Here is a 16,884-nt window from a genome sequence, read left to right on the forward strand (position 1 = left end):
CTGTAATCCCAGCACTTTGGGAGGCCAAGGCGGGTGGATCACTTGAGGTCAGGAGTTTGAGACCAGCCTGATCAACATGGTGAAACCCTGTCTTTATTAAAAATACAAAATTAGCTGGGCATGGTGGCACATGCCTGTAATCCCAGCCACTTGGGAGGCTGAGGCAGGAGAATCGCTTGAACCGGGAAGGCAGAGGTTGCAGTGAGCTGAGATCACGCCACTGCACTCCAGCCTGGGCAATGAGGGAGAAACTCCGTCTCAAAAAAAAAAAAAAAGTCAAGTAGGATTAGCCATGCTTCCATATGAGCATTGGTCTAGGAAGAAAACCAAGTAGTTATAAAATGATTGATGGTGTTGCCCTTTTAAGAAGCATAAGATTTTGGCCTGTGCAGTGGCTTACACATATAATCCCAGCACTTTGGGAGGCCAAGGCAGGCACATCATTTGAGCCCAGGAGTTTGACATCACCCTGGCCAACATGGTGAAACCCTGTCTCTACTAAAAATACAAAACTTAGCCGGGTGTGGTGGCACACACCTGTAATCCAGTTACTCTGGAGGCTGAGTCACAAGAATTGCCTGAACCTGGGAGGCAGAGGTTTCAGTGGGCCCAGATCACATACTACACTCCAGCTTGGGCGACAGAGCGAGACCCTGTCTCAAAAAAAAGAAGAAGCATAAGATTTGGGTTCCCAGTCTTTGCTCCTTCCCACCCATTTCCTTCAGCGGCTGACCTAACTCTTGGAAAGTCTCAGAATCACATGGGGGCCTCTGAGGTCAGAGTCATGAGTAGCTTTTTCTTAGTCTGGGACTTTTTCTGTTTGATTTTGAACTTGTCTGTGCTGTGATGGAGTGAGTGTGTGTCACGGTGAATTCTCCCATTAGTGTGCCTGGCTAGAATTGTTTTCACGTGTGTCAGTAGGGTGTTGGCGGGGCTTGGGGATCTGCTTAGTCAGTTTGGCTGCAGTGGTTTGGTCAGAGTGGACGGCAAAACCCCTCGTGTTTCGTTTCTGTTATGAAGGGCTTTTGCTTGGCTGTTTTTGTTTTGTTTTTGAGGGTATAAATGATTTTTAAACTATTTTGATTGGTTTCTGGGCTAATATTATGTTTGTTTATGTCTTTCCATTGGGTAGAAGAATGAATTTTTTTTTTTTTAATTAGTTTGGGTGCCTGTGCCTGAGAAGGACAAGGAGTCCTCTTTTCCCCTCCCTTCTCACAGATGCAAGAGTGAAATAGAGTGAAGGCAAGGGCACTGCTGCTCTGCTCTTTTTCCCCCCCATGGAAGGGTTTGACAAACAATTAACAACCCTCCCAACTCAGCTGCTGTTTCCCAAAATAGCAGCTCTTCTGCTGCCTTGGTAGATGAAGGCCTTCAGGGGAGGAAGACACAAAGGTGCCCTCTTTATGAAGCCTGAATGTCTGTGAGCTCTTGAAGGCAGAGGGCGAAGCCCAGGGGATTAAATTAGCAGGCAGCCCAGCCTCCACCTGGAAGGGAAATAGATAATAGCCTTTAAAGACAGGAAACAGCTTGAGCTCCAAAATAATAATTTCCAAAAGCAACACATGATGGATCCTGAGAGAGTTTTCTTCTCCCCACTTCATAATTTTGAAGCGAAATTGTCCTTGAAGATGTCGCTCGGCAAGTGAGTCAGGTCTTGGGTATTCCTGCAATTCTGCTCCACCTTGCCCCCATATTTGGAAGGACTGTTGCAGCCAGTCCTTCTGTAAGCCTGATTCTCAGTTACAGAAATTGCTCAGCACCAGGTCTTGAAGAGATCTGATTAGAACCGAGGCTGCTGCTGCGGCCGCCTCTCCTTCATTCTCTGCTTTGTCCTCCCTCCCTGTTTCCTTCTCTCCTTTTTCTGCTCTCCTTCGCTGCCACTTTTACTTCTTCCTCTTCATTGTCTGTGAAAGACTCCCTCTCACACTCCCCCATGTCAACTGGTACTGCCAGCCCAGGCTCTGCGGGTCCTGAAATGTCTCCTGTCATGACTGGGGATGTGGATGGGAAGGGAAAGCACACGATGAGCTGAACGAGGGGAACAGACCCGCAGCCTGCCTTTGAGAAGGCCCAGAGCCTGAGGTGAAAGAGGACCATGGAGAAATGGAAGGACCAAACCGTGCCCCCAAAGTATCAACAGATTATACATATCAAATTGGAATCTGGATTTTGCTGTTTCTAAATTTCCTTGCAATATACCTAAAGGGAATTAAAATAGCCATCAAAAAAAAAAAAAAAGAAACCTGTTTTATGAATGAATCCACAATCAGCCTCAGCTGCTTGAAACTACAACCTTGATTCCTTAGCATTGTGTGCATACTTCTACTCTAGCAATGACATTCTAGTTCCTACATGAAGCATACAACTGTGTCTTGATCATACAACTGTGTCCCTCTGGACTGGGACTTCCCTGGGGGCAGAGGGCAGGTCTTGTCCTGTGTGTATCCTCAGTGCCCAGCATAGTACTTGGTCCAAAGGAAGCATTGAAGTTGGAAGGGCTCTTTAAAGTGTTGGGGTGAGTGGATGGATGAATGGATGGAGGAATAGATAGTGGAGGAAGACATTTGGAATACTCATAAATCATCTCCTTTTCACCCAATAGCCAGAAAAGGAAGTATAAAGTTGGCAAGCTTTCTTCTAATAGGTAGGCAAAATGGAGAAATCCTGTTAACTTTGATGTTCCAACAAGACTTGCTCCTTATATTTCCTCTTCAGCACCTAGCCCAATAGATGTGGCACACACAGGGTGACGCTCAGCTCATGTTTGTTGAATTAATGATTTAGAGAAGAAAACCAGCTATTGTCCCTTCAGAAGGAGATTTCCAGGAAAGGGAATGGAGGAGCTCTGTATAGTAATGCAAATGCAAAACGTTTTACGACATTGTCTTTCCCAGTCTTGACTCTGAAACATCTTAAAGAAGAAAAAAAACCTCATGAAGAGAAGAGATATTTTTGGAGACCTTGGAAGGGCTCTTAAAATAAGGAGAGAGAAATGGAAATATATATGTGGTGTGATATTTCTAAAAGATCCTCCTTTAAAATTGTCTGTGACTGACTCAACTGTTAGATGTTTGGATCCAGAGATGCTTACCTTCTTTTTGCTTTGGCAAGGACTCTGCATGATACATGGATATTAATTGGGGAGGAAGGTCAGCACCGGAACAGTTGGCAAAATAGAAGCCCAGTGAGCATGGCTTCTGCTCTAACCCAGACCGGGGTCAGGGAAAGGCTGTGCGAATCCATGAAGGAATGGGATGATGCTAAGGAAATACATGATTGTGCAGGTATATAACCAACATTTAGTATAATGACACAATAACTCAATCTGGGATGTGTCACTCGGCTAGTTTTAAGATTATTCATTTACCCAACCTGCCCCCTACACAAGTCAAGCCCAGGAAAAAAAAAAAATAAATAAATATATATATATATATATATATATATATATATATATGAGCTGAGATTTACATAGGCCAGGAGCTGTACCAAGTTCTGAACGCAGAAATTTGCCTGGGAGGTATTAGAAAGGACAGTTAATTGGTTGGCTCCTGAATGTGTTAATCCTGAGCAAAGCTGTGTTAGTACCTCATTAGCCCTTTAGTTCTACAGACTATTCTCTGCAGTTCTGTATCACTTGATATCCTGAGCATTTCTGGAGGTTTTTGTTTCCTGTTTACAAAATCAGGTTGCATTGTAAACTAAGAGTCTTGGTTCAAAAGCCCTTGTTCAGGAGCATTTTAGATTAAGAAAAGATAAGGTTGTAAATATATGTTTGAAATACTGAGCTTGGTTCTTTCTTTTCTGTTCAGAAAACCTGTGGCTGGTCTGGGTATTGTCATGGTTCCTCATCTCTCCTGGCAGCACATAATGAGAGGTGAGCTGGATTCCAACCCTGCCAACTGTGCCGGAAATGGCATCCAGGGATGCTGAAAGATGCCATGTCCTCATTTCCACACACCCATGCCCTCTCTCTCAAAGGAGAAGGGGGTGCTCACAGTTCTCTTTTCTTTTCTTTTCTTTTTTTTTGAGACAGTGTCTCTGTTGCCCAGGTTGGAGGGCAGTGGCATGATCATAGCTCACTGCAGCCTCAATCTCCCTGGTTCAAGTGATCCTCCTGCCTCAGCCTTCTGGGTAGCTGAGACACAGGCACATGCTACCGTGCCTGGCTAATTAAAAAAAAAAAAAATTGTGGAGGCAGGAATCTGTGTTCTCTATGCTGGTCTTGAACTCCTGGGCTCAAGTGATCCTCCTGCTTCGGCCTCCCAAAGTGCGGGAATTACAGGTGTGAGCAACTGGGCTGGTCTGCTCACTGTTAAGATACTGCCTTTACTCCAAAGCGATCTGCCAGTTCTTCAGTTGGAGCTCATTACCTAATGGATTTTTCTATGTACCTTATTGTATTAGTCCATTCTCACACTGCTATAAAGAACTACCTGAGACTCGGTAATAAAGAAAAGAGGTTTAATTGACTCAGTTCCACAGCCTGTACAGGAAGCGTGGCTGGGGAGACCTCAGGAAACTTACAATCATTGTGGAAGGTGAAGGGGAAGCAGGCATGTCTTACATGGCTGGAGAAGGAGAAAGAAAGCAGAGGGAGGAGCTGCACACTTTTAAACAACCAGATCTTTTTTCTTTTGAGACAGTCTAGCTCTATTGCCCAGGCTGGAGTGCAGTGATGCCATTTCAGCTCACTGCAACCTCTGCCTCCTGGGTTCAAGCGATTCTCATGCCTCAGCCTCCTGAGTAGCTGGGACTAAAGGCATGTGCCACCATGGCCGGCTAATGTTTATATTTTCAGTAGAGATGGGGTTTCACCATGTTGGCCAGGCTGGTCTTGAACTCCTGACCTCAAGCGATCCGCCTGCCTCAACTTCCCAAAGTGCTAGGATGGCAGGTATTAGCCACCGCACTTGTCCTAAACAACCAGATCTTGTGAGTGTGAGAAATCACCATCATGAGACTAGTAAGGGGGAAATCCTCTGCCATGATCTAGTCACTTCCCACCAGCCCCTCCTCCAACATTGGGGATCACAATTCCACATAAGGTTTGGACAGGTACACAAATCCAAGCCATATCAGTTGTTTTTCACATATGCAATCTTTTCTGCCATTTTCTGCCTACATGTCATTCTTGCTCATTAGATTAAAACTGGCTCAAGGTAGGAATCTTCTCTTTTTTTTTTTTTTTTTTTTGAGATGGAGTCTCACTCTGTCACCCAGGCTGGAATGCAATGGCATGATTCCGGCTCACTGCAACTTCCGCCTCCTGAATTCAAGGGATTCTCCTGCCTCAGCCTCCCGAGTAGCTGGGGTTACAGGCGCCCACCACTACGTCTGGCTAATTTTTGTGTTTTTAGTAGAAATGGGGTTTCACCATGTTACTCAGGCTGGTCTCAAACTCCTGACCTCAGGTGATCCACGTGCCTTGCCCTCCCAAAGAGCTGGGAGTACAGGTGTGAGCCATGGCGCCCAGCCAGGAATCTTTTTTCAACCTGTATCTCTCCAGTAGAATCCAGCCTACTGTCTTGTATCTAATAGGCACCCCATAAATATTTGTGGCTTTGAATGTTTGCCAGATGGCAAAGGATAATGGAAAGAGCATTGAATGAACAATGAGATTGGCATGTGGAATTCTACCTCTTGTTAGGCATGGGACCCTGTGCAAACCATAGCACTATACAGTCATTGGCTTCCTAATCTGATCAAAGAAGAGGTTCATCTAAGGTTCTTTCCACTGCTAACATGCTAGAAAAAGGGGAATGAAAAAGACTGAGTAGCCCAACTTTATTTGCCAAATTACTGGCAGTAGAAGAATATTTAAAGGAAAATGGAGACCAGGCACAGTGGCTCATGCTTATAATCCCAGTGCTTTGGGAGGCCACGGTGTTTGAGGTTACAGTGAGCTATGATCTTACCATTGCACTCCAGCCTGGGTGACACCATAAGACCCTGTCTCTAATAAAATTAAAATAAAAAGTAAAGGAAAAAGAAATTAAGATGTTTCCTGTATGTTTCCATTGCCTATTAAAATCCCTGCAGTTCAAGTTCTAAACCAACACAATATAAGAGAACAGAAAGAATCATCATAATATTCGAGATGGTTAACTTTAAAAAATATATTAATTTTCAACTTCAGCCACCCAATAAAGATTCACTGATTGTCTACCATGTGCCAAGCACTATACCAGGCCCTAGGAATACTAAGACAAGTAAGGCCCCATCCACTGGTGCCTTCATGAAACTCACCTCCTTGTAGGGGAAATGGACAGGTGAGAATATAATAGAAATACATTGTAATCAGTCCTACAGTATGACTATGTACAAGGACAAGGGTAGGATCAAAGAAGGCAAAGGTAACTCTTCTGTGATGCAGGGCATGGGGACAAGGGGACAGCTGGGGGCCAAGGCTTATGGTATCTAAGAAGGCAGCTTGAGCTATTTTTTCTTCTATTAGTTGCAGAAGAGGGTAATGTACAGAAAGATGGGAGTGTGTAGAGACAGCTCCAGTCACTGTCCAATCCTTAATGAAGTAGCAGCTGCCCCAAAAACATGCGCAGGGCACCACATTTGTCTATGTTGCTCACTGTGGCACCTCTGGCACCTATTATAGTAGCTGGCACATAGCAGGGGTCAAACAATATTTGTATGAATAAAAATAGTACATTAAGGCCAGGCATGGTGGCTCACACCTGTAATCCCAGCACTTTGGGAGGGCTAGGAGAGTGGATCACTGGAGATCAGACATTCGAGACCAGCCTGGCCAACATGGTGAAACCCCGTCTCCACTAAAAATACACAAATTAGCCAGGCGTGGTGGTGCATGTCTCTAATCCAAGCTACTCGGGAGGCTGAGGCTGGAAAATCGCTGGAACCTGAGGCGGAGGTTGCAGTGAGCCAAGATCATGCCACTGCACTCCAGCTTGGGTGACAAAATGAGACTATGTCTCAAAAAAAAATTGATTGCACAGCAGTGTGAATGTACTTTACTGAACTGTACACTTAAAAATGGTTAAGACCTTAACAGTGAGTTTTATATTATATGTATTTTACCACAATGTAAAAGAACTTGCTTAAGATCACACAGCTAAGTAGGCTGGGTGCAGTGGCTCACACCTATAATCCTAGCACTTTGGGAGGCCGAGGCAGGCAGGTAACGTGAGGTCAGGAGTTCGAGACCAGCCTGGCCAACGTGGTAAAATCCTGTCTCTACTAAAAATACAAAAAAAAAAAAAATTCGCCAGGAGTGGTTGCGTACGCCTGTAGTCCCAGCTACTTGGGAAGCTGAGGCAGGAGAATTGCTCCAACCCGGAGGTGGAGATTGCAGTGAGCCGAGATTGCGCCATTGCATTCCAGCCTGGGTGATAGAGCAAGACTCCGTCTGAAAAAAAAAAAGGACTCCGTCTGAAAAACAAACAAAAAAATCACACAGCTAGTAAATGGATGGGGAATCCCTGTCTGGCTGGCTGTGAAATCTCTGCTCCTTTCTTTCTTTTAGTATTGTTTTTCTTTGTTTTGTTTTGTTTTGTTTTTTTGACCTTAGATAATGAAATTTTATTTCAAGGATACATGGAAATGTGAAGAGATACAGTGTGTCAATTATATTATGAAGGATATCCCTGGCTGCAGGTAATAAATAATAGTAACTTAAGCAGTAACAAAGACATTTATTAGGCCGGGCACAGTGGCTCATGCCTGTAATCCCAGCACTTTGGGAGGCCAAGGCAGGCGGATCACAAGGTCAAGAGATCGAGACCATCCTGGCCAACATAGTGAAACCCTGTCTCTACTAAAAACACAAAAATTAGCCAGGCATGGTGGCGCATGCCTGTAGTTCCAGCTGGTTGGGAGGCTGAGGCAGGAGAATCGCTTGAACCCGGGAGGTGTAGGTTGCAGTGAGCCGAGATCGCACCACTGCACTCCAGTCTGGCAACAGAGCAAGACTCTGTCTCAAAAAAAAAAAAAAAAGACATTTATTTATTTTATTTTTATTTTTTATTTTGAGACGAAGTCTCGCTCTGTTGCCCAGGCTGGAGGGCAGTGGCGTGATCTCGGCTCACTGCAAGTTCCGCCTCCCGGGTTCACGCCATTCTCCTGCCTCAGCCTCCTGAGTAGCTGGGACTACAGGCACCTGCCACCTCGCCCAGCTAATTTTTTTGTATTTTTAGTAGAGACCGGGTTTCACCGTGGTCTCGATCTCCTGACCTTGTGATCCACCCGCCTCGGCCTCCCAAAGTGCTGGGATTACAGGTGTGATCCACCGCACCCGGATTTTTGGCTGGTCACGGTGGCTCACGCCTGTGGTTCCAGCACTTTGGGAGGCCAAAGTGGGCAGATCACCTGAGGTCCTGAGGTCAGGAGTCTGAGACCAGTCCGGCCAACATGGTGAAACCCTGTCTCTACTAAAAACACAAAAATTAGCTGGGCGTGGTGCTGTGTGCCTGTAATCCCAGCTACCGGGGAGGCTGAGGCAGAAGAATCGCTTGAACCTGGGAGGCGGAGGTTGCAGTGAGCCAAGATCACGCCACTGCACTCCAGCTTGGGCGACAGAGCGAGACTCCGTCTCAAAAAAAAAAAAAAAAAAAGACATTTATTTATCTTCTGTAATGGGTCTGAAGGTAACTACAATGATGTAATCAAAGACAAAAATCCTGTAATCTTTCAACTCTGCCATCCTCAGAGTATCTTCACTAATAGTTACAAGATGGCTATTGCAACTCTGAACATCACATCTTCACATGAAAATATGAAAACATAGGAAGGGAAGGTGGAGGCACAAGGAATTCTCTCCTCACACAGTTCTTCCTCATTATGGAAGAAAATGTTTTCCAGAAGCGCCTAGAAGATTTTCCTTTATGTCTTATTGGCTAGAACTTGGTCACATGTCCATCCCTAGACCAATCACTGGCAAAGGGGAATGGGAAGATACCAACATTTGAGTTTGACCAGTGATGATCCATCTTCTGTGGCTTGCCACTCAAAGGAAATATCTGTTGTTAAAGGTAATCTGCTATGGCAGCCCTAAGACACTAATACTAGGGTCATTCAAACTAGCCGTGATCTTTGCTTTTTTCTGTTCATAACTACGATAGTCTATGAGGCTGAACTACAGCAGACAGAGAGGAATAATTGGGAAAGATCTTGGGAGAGTCAGTAAAAAATGGAACCTAGAGTCTTAGGTGGAGGCTAAGGCCCCAGCCCAGGACAAAAATAGAATACCTGTACTGAGTTTATGACTGAATGGAAGAAGATAAAGGGAAATGGGATACAGGTCCATTTGTGGATGGAGGAGCTAAGGGACTTCTGAGAGCCTCAATTATCTTTGTAAAGTTGGAGGTAAGTGGGGTACTTTGTAAAGTAAGCAGAGAGCTTGAAGTGAGTGAAGAAACTTTGGAATAGCTGTTGTGGACAAAACTGACCAGGGTTAGACCTATAAAAATGCATGCCAAGCAAAATTGAGATTCTGACCATCATGTCTAATCAATATGTGAATAAACTCCGTGGGGAACTTCCCCTAAGGAAATATGCAGTTACTGAAGTTTGTTCATTAGGTTGACTGGTACAGTCACAATGGGAAAGAAACGTTAGTTACACATCTTAGATAACACTAAGCCCCGAAAATGGGAGATTTACCTGTAGATTCAAGGTGCAGCCATGAAAAGCTAGAAAAGAGCTACTGCAAAGAAACCATCTTAGAACCCAACAATCAGAGTAATTGAAGTATACTCAGTCTTAAGTGATAGCTCTCCTGCCTGTGCAAAAAGAGCTTAAAGTTCAAATCATCTCATTGAGCTGCTCACCACCAAGTGATAAGAACTTTCAGACACGTTAGTAGATGATGGTCACCTTAGGTGGTGACATCTTCGAATTATGGAAGATAGTAGCAAGATCCAGGAACCGAATACCTTGGGCTTTTTCTTCTATATAATCTTTTTTTTTTTTTTTTTTCTTTTTCTTTGAGACAGAGTTTTGCTCTTGTCGCCCAGGCTGGAGGGCAATGGCGCGATCTGGGCTCACTATAACCTCCACCCCCTGGGTTCAAGCAATTCTCCTGCCTCAGCTTCCCGAGTAGCTGGGATTACAGGAACCCATAACTATCCCCAGATAATTTTTGTATTTTTAGTAGAGACAGGGTTTTGCCATGTTAGCCAGTCGGGTCTCAAACTTCTGACCTCTAGTGATCTGCCCACCTTGACCTCTCAAAGTGCTGGAATTACAGGCATGAGCCACTGTGCCCCCACTAGAATCTTAAACCAGTGGAAACATCCCCCCAAATCCCCAAACAAATGATATTTAATGTTATGAGAGTGCCAAATTTTAATAGGACAAACTTTTCAGATTATTCCACTGTTAATGGGTCCACTTAAGTATTTTAATTTACAACTTACTGATTGCAAACTAAGTGAGATTTTTTTAAAAAGAGGTTTTAGGTAGCTGTAATAACAGATACAGATCGCTTTAACTGGTCAATTCTATTATTTGGCTAGTCTCTACAGAACATGCTATAGTAATTAGTTTAATGTATTTAGTTAAATCAGATAATTATAAATATCCTAACAGAAATGAGTAGGTGCATTGTCCTTCAATTAAAAAAAATTTACTAGCCAGGTGCAGTGGCTTACGCCTGTAATCCCAGCATTTTGGGAAGCCAAGGCAGATGGATCACCTGAGGTCGGGAGTTTGAGACCCGCCTGACCAGCATGGAGAAACCCTGTCACTACTAAAAATAGAAAATTACCTGGCCGTGGTGGTGTATGCTTGTAGTCCCAGCTACTCGGGAGGCTGAGGCAGGAGAATCGCTTGAACCAGGCAGAGTTTGCGGTGAGCCAAGATTGTGCCATTGCGCTCCAGCCTAAGCAACAACAGCAAAACTCCATCTCAAAAAAATAAATAAATAAATAATAAAATAAAATAAATTTACTTTGAAATAATTAGAGATTTGCAGGAAAGTGCAAAGATAACACAGAGAGGTTCCATGTACCGTTCACCAAGTTTCCTCTATGGTTATATCTTACATAATTATGGTACAATATCAAAACCAAGAAATTGATATGGTTCAATACATGTGTATAGTTCTGTGTCATTTTATCACACATGTAGATCTGTATGACCACCACTGCAATCAGGATGCAGGACCATCCCATCACCACAAAGCTCTTTCTCATGCTACCCCTTTACAGTCTACTCATCCCCTCCCCCTAGCCATTCCTAACCCTGGCAACCACTAATCCGTTTTTTATCTCTATAATTTTGTCATTTTGAGAATGTTATATGAATGGAATTATATGGTAGGTGACCCTTTTGAGACTGGCGTTTTTTACTCAGCATGATACCCTTGAGATTCATCCAAATTGTTGCATACATCAGTAGTTCATTCCTTCCTGTTGCTGAGTAATATTCCATGGCATGGATGTACCGTTGTTTAACAGTTCACTTATCAAGGGACAGTTTGATTGTTTCTGGTTTGAGCCTATTACAAATAAAGCTGCTATGAGTATTCATATACAGATTTTTATGAGGATGTAATTTTTCATTTCTCTAGGGTAAATGCCCAGGCATAAAATTGCTGGGTAAGTGTATATCAAGTTTTTAAAGAAATGGCCAAACTAATGGGTACAAAAGAACAAAAAGAATGAATAAGGAAACCATACTTGATAGCACAATAGGGTGACTTTGGTCAACAATAATGTAATTGTATATTTTAAAATAATCTAAAGAATGTAATTAGATTATAATTTAAAGGATGAATGTTTGAGGAGATGGATACCCCATTCTCCATGATGTGCTTATTTCACAGTGCCTGCCTGTATCCAAACATCTCATCTACCCCATAAATACATACACAAAAAGTATAAAAAGAAATGGCCAAACAGTTTTGAGTTTTTCCACATCCTCACCAGCATTTGGTATTATCACTTTTTTTTTGTTGTTAAGAGAAGAGGTCTCTCTCTCCCTCTCCCTCCCCTACCCTCCACACCCCAGGCTAGAGTGCCTCTCCCTGCAGCACAGGCTAGGGTGCTGTGGCACAAACACAGTTCACTTCCTCCTTGACCTCCTGGGCTCAAGTGATCCTCCAGCCTCAGCCTGCTGAGCAGCTGGGACTACAGGCAGGTTTCACCATGCCTAGCTAATTTTTTTTTTTTTTTTTCTTTAATAGAGTCAGAGCCTCACTGTGTTCCTTAGGCTGATTCTGAACTGCTGGACTCAAGTGATCCTCCCACCTGAGCCTATCAAAGTGCAGGGATTGTAGGTGTGAGCCACCGCCCCAGCCGTCTTTTATTTTAGTTGTTCTTAGAGATATGCAGTGATAGCTCATTGTGATCTTAATTTGCATTTCCCTAATGATGAGTGATGTTGAACATTTGTGTCAAGACATGAGGTTTATCACTGGTTTCAGGGTTTCTTTTGGCAAATCACTTTACTCACTCCAGCCTCAATTTTCTCATATGTTAAATGAGAAAATTGAACTATGTAACACTTAATGGGCCCTCCAGCTCTACAGTTCTGTGTGCCCATAGATCTACCCTGGGTAAGATGTTTTTGCAAGGTGAGGGAGCTTATACTTTTTCCTTTATGCACCAGCATCTCCATATACCAATAATCGACAAGTAGTGAATCTTATCCATGGGTTTCATTGACGTTTCCATGAAATGTGTGGTAACTTGCTTCCTTTGGCCCTTTAGGCCTTGTTCAGCCTTTAAGTCACATCATCAAAGTTGGAGGAAAAAGTTTCACACTTTCATAAATTTATCAGGGTCTTTATTAATTTTTGATTCACTGAACAGATGTTTGAATTCCTTTGTTCCCAAAATTAAGTACAGAACATAGTGTCGACGAAAAGAATCTAACTCTGTAAAATATTTGAAGATATTTATTCTGAGCCAAATGTGAGTGACCACGGCCCGGGAGGTCCTGAGAACATGTACGCAAGGTGGTCAGGGAGCAGCTTGGTTTTATATATTTGAGGGGGGCATGAGACATCAATCAAATGCATTTAAAAAATACATTGGTTTGGTCCAGAAAGATGGAACAACTCAAAGTGGGGGCTTCCAGGCTATAGGTAAATTTAAACATTTTCTGGTTGACAGTTGGTTGAGTTTGCCTAAAGACCTGGGATAGATAGAAAGGGGATGTTCAGGGTAAGATAAAGATTGTGGAGACCAGAGTTCTTTTGAAGTCTTACAGTGGCTGCCCTTAGAGACATAGGGGACAAATGTTTCCTATTAAGATCTTAGTTATCTCTTTAGGATTGGGAGGGTCTGGAAGAAAAAGATCTAGCTATGTTAATAGAGATTCTTTACAGATGCAAATTTCCCCCATAAAGAACAGCTTTGCAGGACCATTTCAAAATATGGCAAAGAAACATATTTTGAGGTTTAAAATGTATATATATTTAAATTAATATTATTAATATTTAAATTATATTAAAATTGATATATTTAAATTAATATTATCAATACTAAATATATTACCTATTTTATATATATATATTTTTTGAGATGGAATCTCACTCTGTCACCCAGGCTAGAGTGCAGTGGCTCAATCTTGGCTCATTGCAACCTCTACTCCTGCCGGGTTCAAGTGATTCTCCTGCCTCAGCCTCCCGAGTTGCTGGGATTACAGGCACACACCACTATGCTCAGCTAATTTTTGTATTTTTAGTAGAGACGGGGTTTCACTATGTTGGCCAGGCTGGTCTTGAACTCCTAACCTCATTATCTGCCTGCCTTGGCCTCCCAAAGTGCTGAGATTACAGACATGAGCCACCACGCCTGGCCAGGTTAAAATATTTTGATTTTCTGCTTTGTCTGGTAATGTTATGTCAGAGTCAAGTTGGAAAATAAATCATGATATGTAGGGTTAAATAAAACCATCTGATGATAATTTATGATTTGTAGGGCATGACTCCCCAGATCCCTTAGATAGGAATTTGGGCAAGATAAAAAAATCAGAGTTTAGTCCTCAATAGTTTTAAGTGGATGACACCTCACAGTTTTAGTCAGGGATTGATGGAGTGGGCCTACTGTGTGCAGATAGGACAGTGCCCTGGGAAGAGCACACACTGTCTTGAGTCTGAATCATGCCTCTGCCACTTATTAACTATGTGACCTTGTCAAGAAATACAATTTATCTGAACTTCAACAAAATAATAATAATAATACCTGCTGCCGACATTGTTATGAGGAATAGAAATAATATATGTGAAGTACCCAGTGCATAGTAAGCACTCAATAAATGGTGGCTGTGATTGTATGGGACATGGGGAGTAGTCCCTGGAGAATACGTAGAGGAAAACACATCCCAGATGCCATCTCCTGTGCAGTATGCTTGCACACACACATCTCATTTAATCCCCACATTGACACTGGAAGACAGGTATTGACTAGCCCCAGTTTTTATAAATCTGAGGCTCAGAGAAGTTAAACAACTTAAGATCACCCTGATACTAAGTGAAGGATGTAGAATTCACATTGTGCCCTTAAGGGGTTTATAGTCCAGCCAGGGAGATAAGCCATGCAGAAACAGATAAATACCAACACAGAATAGCTAAGTGTCAGTTGAGTGGCAGAGCTGAAAAGCACTTAGGAGTTTAGTAAGGGAATTATTTATTTGGGGATAGGCTATCAGGAAGACAAAAGGAAACTAGAGGATTAGAAGTTCCTCTGTCTCGCTGAACATCTGAGTTCCTTGCTGTCACCATCGCAACTGCCTATGGGTCCTCTTAGCCCAGCCCAGTGGCTGCAGGGAAGGAGGCAGTACTGAGCCCTTCATCCTCCCCACGTCCTTTGTTTCATGGCATATTTATACTCAGGCCTTCCCATCTCACTTGAAAGTTTTATTCAACCTGTGTCTTCAGTATTACTATGAAAGCTCACTGTCAGAGTTGTATTTCTTTCTTTCTTTCTTTCTTTTTTTTTTTTTTTGAGACAGAGTTTCGCTCTTGTCGCCCAGGCTGGAGTGCAATGGTGCAATCTTGGCTCACTGCAACCTCTGCCTCCCAGGTTCAAGTGATTCTCCTGCCTCACCCTCCCAAGTAGCTGGGATTATAGGCAACAGCAACCACACCCAGCTATTTTTTTTTGTAATTTTAGTACAGATGGGGTTTCACCATGTTGCCCAGGCTGGTCTCAAACTCCTGACCTCAAGTGATCCGCCGGCCTCGGCCTCCCAAAGTGCTGGGATTACAGGTGTTAGCTACCACGCCCCCAGCCAGAGTTGTATTTCTTCTCTTAGCAGAAAACTCAGGGACAGTTTCATAGAAATACATTCTAGATTACAATCTCTAAAATTATTTTCTGTGATGTGAGCTTGATTTGTCTATAAGCATATGTCTGGGCCATTTTTGTACTTGCTAATTTCCAGAACATCACTGCGCTCTGTTGCCTACAGAGTCTGGCTCGTAGGAGCAGCAGTTCATTTTGTCAATATGCATATGTACTGAGTGCCTACTATGTGCCAGGCACTTACGTGTCAGGCCTCATGGTGCATACATTTCATGAATGTTTGATTAACTAATGAAGGCCATAATAATTTGATTTAAATATCAATTTTGTGGCAGATTATTAATAAGAAACTGGGGTAAACAAACTCTGTGACTTGAATGAAAATATGGTGTATACCGTGTCACACAGAAAAAACGAATAATTCCTTGTGGTTGGGGACAGTCTTTAAAAATGTCATCATTAGGCCTAGAAACATGTCATCTTGTAGACTAATTTCAAGTCTGTGAGGCTGTGCTAGTTTACAAATCTTTGAAATTTCATCTCAATTTCAGTTGCAAGGACCTAAATTGGATTAGAACAGCTTGCCTGTCTTCTTCAGGGATCCTCAGGGACCAGTGACCATTCAGTCTTTTAACAGTAAGGTGAAGGGTAGCCCATGTGCTCAGCCTTGGTGGGTTACATCTGGTTTGGAAACTTCCTGTTGTGTGTAACACACGGACTGTGCATCCGTAGCTGTTTCATGAGTAATACGCAGAGTGTCTGTGTTGGGTATTTTAAAGTACGTGAGAGGGTTGTATTTCAGCAGCTGATGGGATGCCAAATGTTTGACTTTTTATTATTCCAGCCCTTCAGATCTCCCCAGAATTGTCACCTTCTAGAGCGTGTGTCTTCCCAGTGTGTTCCAGGAATTCTCTATTTATGCCGCCGCGATGTTGCTCAGAAAACAACAGAGCTTTCAGTCAGTTCAGGTAACCTTAGAATCTGCGCTGATGCCTCAGAAAGGAAGAAAGGCCAGGACGGCTTTGGCTTGGGTGGCAGTCCTAGTTCTCCCTTGGTTTCACTTCCTTTTCCATTTTGATGGCTTCCCATTTCATCCCGTAGCCTCCTCTCAGAGGCTGTTTGCCCCGTTACCCCCGTCCCTGGGTTGTTCCCCCAATTGTTCCCACTCTCTGGCCCATTTGTGTCCTCAGAGGTCTGGCTGCTGTCACTGCACCTGCCTCAGATCCAGTGTCACCTCACCAGGGCTTCAGCCAGCCTGGCCGTCCAGCTGCCACCCAGCAGCTCAGCTCAGCACCTCAGAACCTTCTGGCCCAGACCTTCACTCCCAACTCCCGCCCAGGGGCAAATGCAGAAGCCTCTGCTGGTGCAGCCAACATGGGAGTGGGGGCAAGGGGAAGAGGAAAAGCAACAGCTCAGGGTGTGGTAAGAGTGCTCAAGGTGCTTCTCAGCTCAGGGCATTGGTAAGAGTGGGTGGAATTTACATGTTAAGAACTTTCATTAACCAAATACCCAAATGGTGACAGTAAAGCAAATTCGGACTAGTTATGTTTCTGGAAGGTTTCAGATATTTGGGCCCCCAAGATGGCCGAGAACTCATTTCTCAGCACCTCTTCTCATAGCCTTCAAGAAAAACAGTGAACCTCTAAGAACCTCTGAATTCTAT

The sequence above is a fragment of the Theropithecus gelada genome, chromosome 1, assembly GCF_003255815.1.
Source record: "Theropithecus gelada isolate Dixy chromosome 1, Tgel_1.0, whole genome shotgun sequence".
Taxonomy (NCBI): Eukaryota; Metazoa; Chordata; class Mammalia; order Primates; family Cercopithecidae; genus Theropithecus; species Theropithecus gelada.